Source organism: Ornithodoros turicata, chromosome 8 (genome assembly GCF_037126465.1).
Source record: "Ornithodoros turicata isolate Travis chromosome 8, ASM3712646v1, whole genome shotgun sequence".
Taxonomy (NCBI): domain Eukaryota; kingdom Metazoa; phylum Arthropoda; class Arachnida; order Ixodida; family Argasidae; genus Ornithodoros; species Ornithodoros turicata.
In genome coordinates this window covers 32,453,934-32,466,252 of record NC_088208.1, presented here as the reverse complement: position 1 = coordinate 32,466,252, position 12,319 = coordinate 32,453,934, and the positions used below count along the sequence as shown (strand labels likewise).

Here is a 12,319-nt window from a genome sequence, read left to right as displayed (position 1 = left end):
ACGCAATGGTAAAAACAGAACGCAAACGTGAAGAAGGCTTCTCCGCATTTAATCTATCGGTGCAGGCAAAGCACGCTTTACAGGAACATGCGCAATTCTGGCGGGTATTTTCGCGCGCGATTTCTTGTCGTTGCTGAGCACATGCAGATTAAAATATTTCTGTTGCGTTGTTCGATAGCGATTCTGGAAACAGATGTGAGCTATCCTGGAATACGAACACACGGAAGCATACGTGAGAACTTTCGTAGAAATGTCTCAATCATAAAATACCTGAAGCGATCTGTTGGTTGGAGCTATGTTCGCGAAAATATAGTTTACCTCTCACATCGTCACCTGTTCACAATTGATTTAGTGGTACAGTTCAGTCTCTTTATGTTTCTGTCTGTGCAAGTGTCTGTGCTAGTGACTTCGGTACTTACTTTGAGACTCACAGTATATTGTCACCCAAATACCGAGAGCACAGGTTTAGAGTATCGACTGCGGCTATGATACACCACCAAAATTAAAATACTGTTGTTGTTCTTGTTGTTGTTCAGTCTCTTTCTTAGGATCGCTACGAACCTCTTACAAACGTTACGACGACTGACTTCTTACAAGTTTGTAGACGACGGCTTTTATTTATTTATTTTTGTTTTTTGTATGTGTGTGTGTTTATTGCATCGCATCTGTTCCAGCCTTCGGTGCAACTTCGTTCCACGCCCACGTGAAATCCCTGCCGGCTGACTTAACGGAAATAAGATCCCGCGCCATTTGCTCCGAGCAAAGTACACAGATTACAGTGTTAACCCATGTTAGCTATCGTGTAAGTGGGATTTGCTACGTACACTTTGCTAGCGAGCGAGCCTCGTTGCTATGCGACTGATTTCTGGGAAAGATTCACAGCTATAATTAGGGGAGACGTTAGTAGAATCGGAAATAGGTTGGGCGATTAACATCTCCCGCCCAGACGCTGTCCGTGTGATTGTTGCCCTAATGTTGGCGATAAATCGTTATCTACCTAATCGCGGTAGTGTAGCAGCGAGATGAGCTTGTCCGTGACATTAAAACGCCCGTTGCTGCTCGGGAGATTGGAGACACCGTTGCCCTAGCGCAAAACTTCTAAAGGAAAGAAAGAATTTGGTCAGTATTTCACTATTTAGTAATATACTGCCAGCGCTGTTAGGCATTGTTGAGGGTAGTGGGTTTCCAATACACCCGTTGGAGTAGAAATACACGAATCATAATGCGTAACAGTATGAAATCCATAATAACACTCGGGATGCACCTTGCACAAGAAATGGTCACACAGACACTTTTTGTAACGAAACAGACGAAGTATCTTGCAGTATCATAACAACTCTTTATTGAATGGGTGCAGTTCGGTGAACCGGTCGAACACGGTTTCTTAAAAAGAAAAAGAAACAGGCTTAGAAACATTGCATAAGCAGTAACCGGGCTAACACGTTGGAGTTACACATACTAACAAGAAGTGTGCACGAGAAAGGAGAGAAACAAAATGTAATAGAGCGACGATTTGCCTATGACCACGACAGCTGTCCTTCTTCTCCAATTGAACCGATAACTGTGTGGGGCCAACCACAGTGCAAGTTAAAGGGTGGAGAATCCATCGAACTGGTCAGAAAACGTTATGGGTAGGGCCTCAGGACGCCGATATTTCGAACAGAGGCTGTTCTTCGCCCAGAAGTAGAACAGTCTTCTTCGAAGTCTTATTTCGAAGAGTCTCCCTCGAGGCCACACCCTTGGTCCAGAAGTAGAACGGTGTTCTTCGAACAGTCTTCCTGAAACCCTTCTTCTTCATCGTCCAGAAGTAAAACAGACCTCTTCGAAGTCTTCTTCGAACTGTCTTACTCGAAGCCGCCGCCTTCTTCGTCCGGAAGAAGAACAGTCTCTGATCAAAATACCGGCGGCTCTCGACCTAGAGGCTCCTTCAGTCAACAACCACAGTATAGGTCCGTCAGTAGCTTCCAGTGTTGTACGTAACGCCGTTACAGTAATCGGTACTTTTTTCGGTACCGGAGTTCGGATCACGATACTTTTTTTTAAATCTTAGAAGGAAAAGTATCTCCGTTACAAATTTATGGTGACGCTATCTACGACCGTTACCGGTACCGATACTTTTTTAGTACCCCGCCCTTCCTTCATCGACCATATTTCTTACTATTATTCATTGTCACTGGTCCCCCTATAGCTCGACAAGAAGCCTGCGGACACGTCTATGCGCCCCGTAACGGAAATTATAGCAAACACGTGTTCACTTTTTTTCTTCGAACCTGGAGCAAATACCCACGCGGCGCTCAACAAAAGAGATGAGGTCACCAAACGGAGGTCAAGTCCTTGACATTGCGCTCTGGTAAGCTGCCGCCTCGCACTGAGTTACGCTGGCATAACCTGCGGTATTGTTAACTTCGGATACGTTTCCTGTGTCATTGAACTTCGCCTTATGTGTCCTCCTGACACTAACGTAATTGTCATAATGGCCTCTGTCAACCTCCCGGATAAACCACGGCCTGCTAGGATGGCAGAAGACGACTGTTTGAACCAGCTATTGACAAAAGTCAAGCAAAGTGTCCGAGCTACACAATAAATACGCTGTCTTTTTACTGCAAGACTGACTTCTCCCAATCTCCTATTATGCAAACGGGGTGTTCGCGTAAGCGAAATTTCTATGTTGCTTTATCTTCGTATTTCCAACAAAAGCATCGGGCAAAGTATCGCGTTACTTTTTGGATGATGATGATGATTGATTGATTGAAAGAAAGAAAGAAAAAAATGGGGATACTTTTTGGAGGAACGGTGGCAGTACTCCGTTACTTTAACAGAGAAGCATCGATATTGGTATTTCGATAGCTTTTACTCAAGTAGCGTGTATATTGGTATCGCGATACTATATTTGCGTAACGGGGGGGGGGGGTATATGTTTATTCACACAAAAGGAGATATCAGCCAGGCAAGTGCCGGCTTGCTACTCCTTACAAAAAAAGACGGCGTAACGGGTACAACACCGGACTAGCTTCATAGGACCATGTGACAGTTCCAGCTAGAACTTTATCGCCAGGGTGTGTTTACGGTATGCTAACAACGGAAAAAGATAATAGTGGGTTTCACAGAAGTTAAAATGTTTTCAATGATGGTGAAATAGCACAGATTTCAAAAAGAGTTTTGCCAAAAATTTACCGCCAACGATGGTCTTAAAATGTTATCACTTCTAAACGCGTTTTGCACAGTGCCCAATGTAGCCCCAATGTAGCCAATGCAGCCCCAATGTAGCGCCCATGTAGCCAATTTGTTTCTTGATCAATCTTTCAAAAATAATGTCGAGAGAATTAACCAGCCTCTCTCCCACAGCGGTCTGACAAACCTTCTTCAAACATCTTCGAATGTCAAGACTATTTCCTTTATTCATAACTCACAGTCATGAAGGTTGGGTGAAGACAAAGGAACGAACGTGGAACGAAGTGCGGAAATAGCAGAGCCCCGATACAATATTTTTTTCCCTCTCTACAGCTACATTAACAGAGTAATTCCGAATGTTCTTACCGTTCTCCAGGAGTAAGGAAAGGAGGAAAGGAGAGGATTAGGGTTGTCGCCGTCCACGGACATTACGGGAAGTAAGCTCTACATTGTACACAATCATTTCGTTTTGCTGCCATCGTGATATCATTCGCTGCGTCGTCGTTTTGTTCTCCGAGGAAAGCAAAAAACGTCATCCCGTTTTCCTTCTCATTTGTGGTATGCGTTTATGTATTGCCGAGTTTGTCGGTCGCTCACAGTTTCCGTTGTCGTGGTGTCACCACGGAGACAGTAATTGCAAATCATAAGACACAATTTTTTTGGAGCGCGCGGTGCAGACTTAGGGACATGCGACATTGTTAGTTTTATCATCTGCATTGTTCACTGAGCGATATTATTTACGTACACTGGCATAAATTCTTTAAAATTCATTAAGTGTTTTTTTTTTTTTTTGTAGTCTCGTTCGTTATACATCGAGGAATCGAATATGCGTTTCACTTCTTACAGAAGAAAAGGCACAAAAAAGAAAAGGGGGAGGGGGGAGAGAGAGAGAGAACGCGTTGTCAGAGTCGTCTTGTATGTGAGAATGTTCTGGTATTGGCGATTCCTAGCAGGATCCCCGTTTTGTAGTGGCGACCCTTCAGGGGCCGTCGACTAACCTACGAAGACGCAGAATAAGTTTCATTTTTTAATTAATATAATTACTGCTAACCAGCAACGGGGAAAGTGTTGCAGAATGTGTTGTTATTAGGCTACATCATCAGGTTTCATGCTTCAAGATGGTTCACCTTCTGGAAGGCAATCCACAATAGTTTTCCCAAATGTGATCCGTTGCCGCAAGTGCCTTATGGTGTGACATTCTCTCACTACTTTTATTTTCCTATCCAATCCAATCCAATCCAATATCATGCTTCGATCAGAAAACCTCATCATGCATATGATCCTTAGCATTAGCAGAGCAAATTTCAGTCAACTGTTATTCCATCGTGCAACACGTTGAATGCACTTTTACAACAGAACTTCACTGCATAACACCCTGAAGGCCAATCATTGCAGGGAATGATAGTGTTTTGATAGGGAATGATAGTTAATGATAGCGGCTTTTTGTGACAATTAACGTTCCTGCTTCAGTGTCACAAAAGGGAGTATGCCTCCCGTTTTGGGAGCCATACCACGCCGTGAAGCTTTGATTTTTGGGTGTACATATTACCCGGAAGCAATACCTAACGCAGGGGATATCAAGGTGCCGCTAATGGACGATACAACCTATCCTCTTGCACAGCGCGTCATGTTGAACATCGTCCCACGATACTCCCAATGCTCTATGCATTAGTGCAGCGCAAGGGTAATCCTTCTAGCACGATATGTACTACGCGAAAATGACCAATGCGAGAACACAACGATTCACAAAGCTTCATTTGCCACTCACACGTAATGCAAATGCGCGGCAAATGCTCGCACCCACTCGGCCCCTACCAAAGCACTCGCATACCATTATCTTATTGCAGGCGTAAACTCCCTAACCAGCTATAGAATCCCCCTAAGAGCAGCCAGGCGCCGCATTTATAAACGTCAACTGACAGTGTCTCGACTGACCGGAGTGTCCCGAAAGCATAGGTGCGTGCGTCCCCTCGAAGCATTCCTCGGTGTGCAATCAGTATCTGCCTGGGCCATTAATATACATCTCACTTAGTCGCTTCGTCGAGCGCGTGAGCGGGGACGAGTCCCGTCTTGACGGGTATTGTCGCCGGGGGGGAGGAGACGTCATCCGCTGTTACGACCTTCTGCCGTGTAATCTCATTAGTGGTAATGGTTGCTAGAGAAGGAGGAACATGCAGTCGAGATTGGAGTAGGACGATGCCACTCCAATGGCTTCTTCTCCTTTTCTGGACTCGTCATTTGTGCAGGTTGCACGAACGAAGGACCCACCTGCCCAGTCTGGTTTCCTTCTCGTCTATTTTGTGCTGTCGGTGTCGCCCCATGGTGACGATGAGGGCGGTAGTGCAGAGGCAATTTCAGTGAAGGGAGGAAGGGAGAATGCTCAGGTGGTGATTTCTCTTCGCATTGTTATATCCCGTAGAACAAAGCGAAACAGAAGGTGGAGACGTTTGTTTGAAAAGTTTTTGTAGAGTTGAAACTCAAGATTTTTTTTTTTCCTGTCCAGAATATATTTATAGGGAGTCCAAACCACTGATGTAAGACATAGTCTTCAAAAAAATTACAGGACGGTTACGACTCGTGTAACGCGAAAATCAGCGTCAGCTGTGCGTGTGGTGAAACGAGGCCGGATGATAGTGTGTAGAAAAATTTATTTAAGCGTAATGAGTATTGATTTGTGTATGGCCGCCGAAATGGTTGGCGAAGTGAGTGGTGTCCTGAACGGAGGGGGCTGTTCTGGAAAACCAAGTCTACGCATGAGCCATGTCTAGTTGTGGGACGTACTGTGGCCTCGGCAGCTCGTACTCTGGGATCGCGACGACATTCACGCTTCTCTGGTGGGCACTATCAGCTTTATCAGCCTCTCGGCCGACGCGTTTTTCCCGCTCCTTGCCCACCACAGCAAAATATAACCTCTAACCAGTCTTCTCTTGACATCAAATGTTTGCAAACAGGGGGTCGTCTATACAGCTGACGCTGTAGAACTGACGTACTTTTGTCGTTATCTCACTTTCCATCAAGATAAGCGGTAAGAGTTTTGTGCGGACATGCGAATGCCGCCGACGCGGTCTCGGGAAAGGCTCCACTATACAGCAGACGGTGTAAAAAAAAAAACAAAAAAAAACAGCCCGCGTACTTTAGTGATTAGGATGATCGCCTTTCACACCGAGACTGTGAGGTGACACGAGTTCGGATGCTGGCACCGGCTGCGCTGTCTGAGGTTTTCCCTAGGTTTTCCGGCATACTTTCCGGACGAATGTCGGGACAGTTTCCCCTGAAGTCGGACACAGTCAACCAATAAAACGCTAAGCAATGAGCACTAGCACTTTTTTCTTATCGCATTTTGGTAGGGATGTGAATTAGCGTTGTTGTGGATGAGGCAATTAAACTGCCGCTGCGCTGCTGGTGTCTTTTGTTTTAGTGCCATCATTCCTTCGATATTAATTAGCCTCGTTCTATTCACTACAGTACAACAACAATAATTAAATTATGTCTGATGGTGTCATAGGGTGTTTCCCCGTCTAGGTTGCCGCATGTTATTCCAGTTTAGCGTTACCCTATGCTGGAAAGTTAACTATCTTGCTATTACCTCGGTTCCTTAACGACAGCAACAAATACTGCTTCTCGATGACCGCTTAGTAAATATTATGCATTACGTGTATTTTTTATCGCGTACCGAAGTTGTCGGGTTAGACGGCGTCCACACTTGTAGAACGTTTATAGCCATCCCAACGCCTCTTCCTTCCATGTTTGAGGGACAACTGTTGCATTTCGCTGAGCATCCGGACAAGGGCTTGTGCATAACGGTACCGTTACAGTGTGGGAGAAAAAAAAAGCAAATAAAAAAAAAGCCGGAATCTAGAGATAAAGAATAAAATATACTTTGTGTGTATTGTGTGGGAAATGTGTCGACCAGGGTTCACGTCGCCAGGATCGAGATTCGTCTAATCTTTTTTGTTTCTTTTTCTTTTCGCTACGCGCCTTCAAGTTCAGTTTATTTTCGCAGGGGTGACGCTGTGGCAGAGAGCAGGACGGGTTGAAGGACACTTATATAACCGCGGCCATCCAGTTCAGAACGGAAGTTCTCAGTCGGATTTATTGCTTCCTGGAAGCCTAATAATGCCCCACTTCCTTTTTGAAATGACTTGGCTATGTGCCATTCATTGTGTTCGCTGCTGCCACAATAGGTGCTGATGAGGACGATTTTGAACCATGAACAGGCTTCATAGCTATCTTCCTTGTTCCGCTTGGTGGATGGGGATGCAGTGAATACGCGTTTGTGAGCCTATCGGCACCAAATGGGAAAGGGCATTGTTTGATCTGCCACATTAACATGGGCCTAAGTGACAGGTTCCTCCAATTTGAGTGTAGATACTTCACGTGGAATTCCTGATCTCTGAACGTTTGATGCTTATGGGCGTTTTCACGCGAGGTCGTATTTGAGCGGAAGAGAAAGGGTATTCATGAAGATTCGTTGGACCTTTTCCGGTAGCTGATATACAGGGTGTTTCAGTTAAATCCCCGGGCGAAATAATTCGCGAATGGGTGCACCAATCGAAGAACTTTCTTTTTTACAAGTATCTGTCCGACGCCACATCCCGTGCGCACCGTGTGAATGAGTGGGACGCGCTCATTACGCTGCTTGTCGCGGCGAAGTGCAAAAGGACGTAATTCATTGGTGTAATGAGGTAATTCATTGGTGGATGAGGGACTGGAAGAGCGTCCTTTTTCGCTTCACCGCGACCACCCGCGCCAAAAATAGGTAAACCGAAACCAATTATTTACAACAACAAATGACCAGCTTCGGTGGCAGATTTTTCTCTAAAAGATGTCCACTGAAGGTCCCAAAATGGGTAGTACCCATTTTAATGCCAACGGCCCTGCTTTAGAAGTTACGTTTTTTTCACGAAACTCATTTGAATTTTTATTTAAATAATGAGCGCCTCCCACTCATTCACACGGTGCGCAGCTTGTAGGCGGTATCGGACAGATACATGTAAAAAAGGAAGTTATTCGATTGGTGCACACATTCGCGAATTATTTAGCGCGGGGATTTATCTAAAACACCCTGTATATGACGACAGAATTACCGAATTTGTTACGAATTTTATGGTCGTTTTAAGGGTGTATTACACGTCTTTATATATTACAGTGAGCACTTGTTAGTATGACCCCCATTAGTCTGACCGGTTATATGACCGTTAATCTGGTTATTATGACCGCGGCGCTTGACCCTCAGACCACCAGCGTTAGTCTGAGGGTCAAGAGCCGCGGTCATAATAACGGGAGGATAATACATGTGTTTGGCCCTACTCGTGACACAAATATCGGTCGTTGTCCGATAAGCGAATTGTCATACTAGTGAGCTGGATTTACATGGCTGCGAGACGGTTCCCAACAAAAAACGGTCATAAAGTGAGCATGTCAGATTAACGGGGGTGCCCCAAGGAGAAGCTACCACGTGCCTGAGGCAGAGGGCGGCACGTGTTAACGTATAGGTCGACAGTGTTTGAGGATGACTCATAATGTTTTTTCGGGATTACGCATAGCGGTTTGAGAAGAACTGGTCACGTGCTTAAAAAGGCAGTGACCATAGGACCAGGTTGCACAGTGCTGATGACGCACATAGTGTTTCCCGACAGGGACATATTAGGTCTGCCCAGGTAGCCCGATCACGCTGCAAATGGGGTGCTTGACGGTGCGCTGAGTGGGTTTCCATACGTCACTGCGAAGGAGGCAAAAGATCGAAGCACTAAAGCACTTGCAAAAGCAAGAGTTAACGCAGCACTTGTGGCCTGCCTCGGCTAATTCCCGAAGCACTAAAGGTTGCACCGTTATTCTTTGAGCAATAGAAAGACGTTTATAACGAGCGCGCAACTGATGGTGCTATTGTCGGTTTAGAAAACTTGGGTACTGATAATTGCTCCAAGTAGACATTGTTACAGACTTTTTTTTAAAAAATAAATCATAACTACGTAGGCTTTTCTTCTGCGTAGTGGTCTCTCCGGAGGTTGCGTTTCACGTTAGCATGACGATTCGCTTTGTGACCACCACGGGAACGGCGGTGGTCGTATTAGCGAGGGTTCACTGTATTTCACTTAGTGTGATACTTAGCCCCGTTCTGTACAAATCTAATATTAACGCGAATACTTTTTTCATGCCTCTCCTGCGCCCTGGAGGGAGCATTTGAGACTTACCGCCACAATCAACTACTTGGACTTTTTGCAACTAATATCAGCTGAAACGTAAGGTTACCGTGAGAAACTTTGGGTAAGCCTGAATATGTTTTTCTCAATATAAGTCCCATTCACAACTATACTTGCATACCGCACAATACATTTCCACGTTGACAAGCACCCGTGGCGTAGTGGTTAGGATGATCGCTTTCCACGCCGAGACTGGGCGGAGACACGGGTTCGAATCCAGTCACCTGCTGTGCTGTGTGAGGTTTTCCCTGGGTTTTCCGAAGCCCTTCCAGACGAACGTCGGAATAGTTCCCCATGAAGGCGGCCCAGGACGCACACTAACCCCCCTGTCCCCCACTCCTTCCTGCTGTCCTCTCTCCATCTGTCCACGTCTCTACGCCGATCATAGCCACAGTTGCTTCGCGGCGCTAACACGAAATAAAAAAAACATTTCCACGTTAACGCCGTCCCGTTTCACGCTCTCATTCCTCCACCATACACAACCACCACGTACAAAACTACCATTGAAAAAAAAAAAAAAAACGCTAGAGATGTTCGTATCTTGTCGTAGCACCTTCTTAAAACTCCCGAGTTCCAAGAAAACCTGGAGAGGACAAAAAAAGAAAAAGAAAACAGCATATTCTTTCTCCGATTCTTCACCATCGGTTGCGCATTCGCCCAAGCAGATACCCGGCAAAGGCTGAAGCAAGGTCGGGCCGGGCGATCTATATTGATATCTGCATAGAGGCGCGGCAGCAGAAAGAGGCGGCCAGAACAGAGCTTCTCTGTAAAGCCAGTTGCGTGGGCGATGGCTTTACGGTTCAACGTGTGCCGTTCTAATTTCTATGTAAATCTCCGATTCGCTTGCCGCCTTCCTCCCCTTTCTTTTCATTCGAACTTTGTTGTGGGCGTTGCTTATCTTCTGACGCGATCAAACTCCCCGGGGAGGTTAGAGGAGATCCGGGGAGAAAAAAGCGCAAATACGGAGCGTCGCTATAAATCTAAAATGGCGGCGCGGTGCTCTTCGTCGTAAAATAATCGAATGATAGAGAGCGGTTCCTTTTTTCTATAAAGTCGTCTATCGTCCATTTGCTCGATATCACTCTTCTTGTGTTTGTCCACTTCACCGAATTCGAGTCTAGGTTCGTTTTTGTTTTGAGACGCGTGTTCCTTTGGTGCTTCAGCTTAGCTTTATCTGTCTTCTTTTTTCCATTACGCAACATTTGAGCGCCGTTGTTACGGAGTAATTCGTGAAAAGCACACCGCCTCATGTGTACTGAGTGCATCGCGACAGTACCACCAGAATCATCACACGAAATACAAATGCATTATTTTTTTCATTACCATGTTGAGCCGCGGCACGTACACCATATGGCAGTTTGAGTTTGAGTTTGAAACGTTACAAAAAACAGGGAGAAATTGAATTCGTCACCCTACGGATTCTGCTACTCCCATATGTCTGATATTTAGATGTATTATGACGTGTACTAACCACTTATGTTGTCGTATATTTTGGCCATTTTTGTCTCTAACACCCCACTCCCCTCTACTTGCCCATCTGGGCCTTGAGGGCACGTAAATAAATAAATAAATGGGCGCCTAAATGAATGAACTCCACAGAAAGAGGGGAAAAGCATCTGCATCTCCTATGAACTGAATGGAGTCGCAACAAATTAAAACTGAAACTAGAAACTCGACCGCACATATCTAGCATGCCGTCCTAAAATACAGTTTCAATACCACTGCTCGCTATAAAGTTTCCAAGCGACAACGCTGCATCTCCCTTCTTGGGTTCATATACACCCAGCAGCTTGACTATATATCGAAGTTCTATTGTCCAAGCGGATGAGAGCAGATTTCAGTCTATAGCTCTTTGGGGTGGATATCTTGCCCCAGTGCATGATGATGTACTCAAGGTTTTCCACACTTGCACTCACACTAGACAGTTTGCTGAACTAGCCCTGCCGAATTTATGGAGAAACTGTCGACCATACGGGAGGTTCAAGCGAAACCGGTGCAAAAGTGTCTGAATAGACCAGCGGCATGGCCGAGCTAAAGTCACTGAATAGGGAAAGTAAAGCCATCCTCTGATCTTCGCCGCCGCGACCTTGGAACAACAATGGCGGCCGTAGCATACCAACACATGCAGCGGCCGCCATTGTTGTTCCAAGGTCGAGGCGGGAAAAGGAACGCATGGCGCTACTTTCCCCAATCCAGTGACTTTAGGCCTGCGGGTTAAGGCGTCTCGCTCGTTGGTGGCAGCCAAGGTCGTGCTGAAGACTGGGAGGTGGTGGGTTCGAATCCTACCGCCGGCTGTGCTGTCTGAGGTTTTCCCTGGATTTTCCGAAAGACTTTCCAGACGTATGTCCGCACAGTTCCCCCTGGAGTCGGCCCAGGACGCATTCTAACCCCACTGTCGCCCACTCCTTCCTGCTGTCCTCTCTCCATCTGTCCACGTCTGTACGCCGCTCATAGCCACAGTTGCTTCGCGGTGCTAACACGGAATTTAAAAAAAATATAGTATCTGAATAGGTCGCGGTATGCTGGGAACACGGAACTTCCGCTCCAGATCTATCTGGGGAAGCAAGGACGAATGACTGTCGGCTTGTAACCATTGCCTGCTGCATATGTCTTCTGTCAGCAATTTCAGCAGGTTTTTCACATCCGACTTGGAATGTGTCACCAGGTGTTCCGTTGACGATAGGTGCACTATATCTTCTACTATCTCATGGGGCATTGTAGTAGGCATCTTGTCTTCAACTGTGAAGCATCAGTAACATGATCTGGGCAGAAGGAAGGCCATATTTTAGGCCATATCATCGTCGCATTGTAGGTAGTGTGGGCATATTGTGGGACAGGAACTGCTGCGATATAAAAGCCATATTGTAGCCATATTCTAAGCGTATTGTAGGCATTGTGGGTATATCATATGTAACTGTGCAGCATTATAGTGACATGAACCGTAC

At 45.8% G+C, this 12,319-nt stretch overlaps 1 long non-coding RNA gene across 1 annotated transcript in view; it reads left to right on the top strand.

Annotated features, from left to right (window-relative positions):
- The window catches only part of LOC135367034 (uncharacterized), a 688,737-nt gene that overhangs the window by 380,786 nt on the left and 295,632 nt on the right, over positions 1-12,319 (top strand). The window lies entirely within an intron of this gene.